Source organism: Megalobrama amblycephala, linkage group LG1 (assembly GCF_018812025.1).
Source record: "Megalobrama amblycephala isolate DHTTF-2021 linkage group LG1, ASM1881202v1, whole genome shotgun sequence".
Taxonomy (NCBI): Eukaryota; Metazoa; Chordata; class Actinopteri; order Cypriniformes; family Xenocyprididae; genus Megalobrama; species Megalobrama amblycephala.
This window is the reverse complement of record NC_063044.1, coordinates 2,102,037-2,105,811: the sequence shown is the minus strand read 5'-3', so window position 1 is coordinate 2,105,811 and position 3,775 is coordinate 2,102,037. Positions and strand designations below refer to the sequence as shown.

Genomic DNA, 3,775 nt, shown 5'->3' with positions numbered 1-3,775 from the left:
AAACCGTTTTGTTGCTCTTTAATGTGTCGTGACCATGGTCGTGACAGATTGCTGCAGATCCTCAGCTCAACCGCTCGTAAAAACCGATCATCTCTTCCTATTAGTCCATGAACATGAGAATGAATGTTGTTTCAAACGCGGAAAGACGGTCAATACACACCATTTTTCAAGTTTAACTTCACCGAGGTTAATCTTTTAACTACTGGCTGCTTTGTCGGACAAAATGGCGGATGCGGCGTTCTGATTGGTTAGATCGCTTGTCAATCAAACTCCCGGCGAAAGGTCAATTGTGCACACTCCAGCCACTAGACTCATACAGAAAATAGAGAGGCCACAAAACATGTGACCACTGGACTTACAGAAATCATATAGCAAAAACATTACTGTGCAGTATAAACTCAATATTTCCTATGTACTGCAAAGGATAACATGTCAAATCTAAAAAAAAGAGAAAAAAAGAAAAAAAAAAGTCATTTGAAGACATGCTTTTTTCCCCTCAACACTGTATCTAACTAACTTAATCAAGTTGTTATTATAATAATGTAACAACACATTTGCATGGTTTTCTGATGTCAGTTAATAGTCACACTGACATGCAGGTAAACAAATAAAGTATTTCTATTTTTACTGTTCAGGTATTTTTTTATTTGCTTTTATTTTAAATTTTGTTAATTACTTAAATTAGTTTAATTAGATTTTTTTATGATTTAATTTTTGATTTAAATTTTAAATTATAAATCCCTGCAATTCTTTCATGAAACCCCAGTTTGGGAAACTCATAATGTAATGCTTAGACCTAAAGCCCAAAGTATACTTCTGTTTTCATGCATATACACGAAAGTCCATATACAGTGTGTGTGAAGCAAATTTAGTCACGAGTACCTGCATATACTGTACTTTGTACGCACAGGTCGAACATGCGCATTGAATTTGTTTTGCACAAATCAGTTGTTTCACAAGGTGACAACACTTGCCTGCGCCACTGTTTTACAGTAAAAAAAGAAACTAACGAGACGGAACAACAACAAAATTCCAGAGACTGCAACAACAACAGACGCCCGCAGTGAACAAGATGGTGTTTTGAGATAGGCAAGGCAAGGCAAGGGAAGACAATTTTATTTGTATAGCACATATAATACACAATGGTAATTTAAAGTGCTTTAAGAATAATAATAAAAATAGAACATAAGGAATAGAAATAACAGTAAAAACAGAGAATTTTGCTATCTGGATGGAAGAGCTAGGAAGTTTCAGGAAGTTTTTTGTTGTTGTTGTCTGTCAGAGTGGATCTAAACGGATCTATCCATCAGAGCGGATCTAAATGGATCTTCCTCACATGACAGGACCGCTGTCTAGCTACTACTTCAAACTGATAAACAAAGTTTCAATCTCCCCTTTTGCCAAGACACCTCAAACTGCGCCACACAGCCCTAATCCCCCTTCCGGAGATATCTTTGCAACTCAGTTCAAATTTTCCCTTTGGAAAGTGTCTTCACTGTAATCCAGAGATATCTTAACCATGCACCACAGCTCAAATTTCCCCATGGTTTGTCCCCTTATCCAAGTTTACCAAATTTTAACCTAATCACAAATGCTTTCTTCCTAATTTACCCAGCTCTTTCAACCAGACAGCAATATTTAAAATGCATTAAAAGTCAGAAATAACAAGATGATACATGAAAGATATAAAATACATTAAAAATTAAATAAAAACAGGAAAAGGAATTAAAAGAATAAAAAGATAGTGTGTATAAAATAAAGTATAAACAGTAGCACAGTGTTCAATCCGGAAATGCATAGATAAAAAGATGTTTTGAGTCTGGATTTGAATGTGGCTACTGTTGGAGCACACCTGATCTCTTCTGGAAGCTGGTTCCAGCTGCGGCTGGCGTAACAGCTAAAACAGCTGAGGACTGGTGTGATGTGTTCATGTTTTCTGGTTCTGCTCAGAATCCTGGCAGCAGCGAAGACCAGTGAGGAGCCAATTACAATAATCCACCCTGCTGGTGATGATAGCATGAACAACAGACATCAGATCTCCACCATGTCTTCAAATGAATGAGGAGCAAGGCACGATATTTATGAAATGCAGTGAAGCAAAAAGTAAGATATGTTTTGAAGTAAGTTGAAGAGAAGTAAAAAAAGTCTCCAAAATCAAAATACTCCAATAACATTGAGATAAATGTAAATATACTTTGTTTCTGTCCACCATATTTATATTCAGTGTGCATTGTTTGGTAACATGCAGAAAGCTGGATGCTTTTGCTTCTTTTTAAACTACTTTCTTTGGAAGAGAAGAAATGTACTTACTAACTGTTTAGTTACAACTGTCTTGTTGAATTGGTATAAAAGGAATATCACACTGACTCGCATCAGCCCTGATATTCTGGCTTAATGAAGAGTGAATGAATGATTGTATCTTGGGGCCGGCCAACAACTTGGCAGGACTCACTATCACATCAAATAGACTAGATTAGGTGCACACCTGAGGCGAGAGCGTCATAACTCTGCCCCACCTCCTGACATCGGCTCCTCTCACAGATTTGTGATATAAGTGGCTGGGACGAAGATGATTACAAGGGGGCCAATTCTCCATCTCTGAAGTGAGAAACTTATAAAGTCGTTTCTTCATCTTGATTCAAGTGTTCTGTATGGAATGGATAGAGTGGCCATTAGAATTGTTCAATGGAACACTTCAATAAGATGTCATCAGTTTGCATCACTTAAAATTGATAAAATAGATAATTTCACTTTGATCTGAATTTAGTGAATGAAAGTGTCTCACCTAAACCGTTCTAATAATACCTCCACCCTCACTGTGATTCCATGGTCGTACAGTGCTTACACCAAGAGGTGGCGCTGTTTCTTCAACTGAGAGCGGAATCTCTGTTTATGAATTGGATAAGCACATTGTCAGACTTCCCTATGTTTTCAGTTTGTTTATACACTTTTATTGTTTAAATGTATCAAAAGAATAATATAGCTACACACCAGAGTTCTCGTGTCCACCGCAGCACAGAAACGTCCAGGCTCTTCTGAGAAACCTCAGTAGGCGCTCAATTATGGTAGTCCTATCTGTGGTAAGAAACACTTAAATTAGTAATAATTATTAGAAAGCGACATATTTTGTGTAATCAAATATAGCTCTGATCTCGGGTTGCTATACAAGGTTATACTAGGCCTACTCGCTTCAATCAACATTCGTCTTTATTGTCATAGCGAGTGCTCAAAAGTTTCTTCACCAATGTCTTACGATAGCTAAATGTTTATCCATTTACGCATACTGCATATAATCTCTTGAAATCGCGATTATAAATTAACGATAACATGAATTATGTCGTCCATCTTGTTAATAAATACAGTACGTTAGCTAACTTACAGGAAGCCGAAAACAGAAAGCCATTATAGTTTGAGAATACACATGTGAATAAAGCAGAACAAGTCTGACCTGCGTTGTTGAATTCCATATAGAATTCCATTCGAATTCTTTAAATTTCCGTGTTTAGTTTTTTCATATGAACGCAACACGAATGGATTTGGATTTCCCGCGGATAGGAAACGCCCCCTTCTCTGACGTTTCTGATGATCGCTTCCCATTGCTGTTTTGGGACCGTGTGTTTTGCTTAAGAGTTGGGTTTGACTTTTCAATCTTTGTTAAAAGGTATCTTCTGTGCAAGCCGTTTTGTATTGTAACCCTCAATTGTTTATTAGTTTTAAAAAAAGTGCTGTGAACTTGTGTGAACTCCAGTCAGCGCTTCATACAATAGAATAATGA

At 37.0% G+C, this 3,775-nt stretch overlaps 1 long non-coding RNA gene across 1 annotated transcript in view; it reads right to left on the bottom strand.

Annotated features, from left to right (window-relative positions):
* Window positions 1-1,646: 1,646 nt before the first annotated feature.
* LOC125248888 overlaps window positions 1,647-3,775 on the bottom strand; it is a 2,798-nt gene continuing 669 nt past the window's right edge. The window contains exons 2-4 of the long non-coding RNA XR_007180443.1: window positions 2,992-3,075; window positions 2,786-2,886; window positions 1,647-2,647 (exon numbers count right to left, since the gene is read on the bottom strand). This is a non-coding gene — a long non-coding RNA (uncharacterized LOC125248888). The remainder of the gene's footprint in view (window positions 2,648-2,785; window positions 2,887-2,991; window positions 3,076-3,775) is intronic.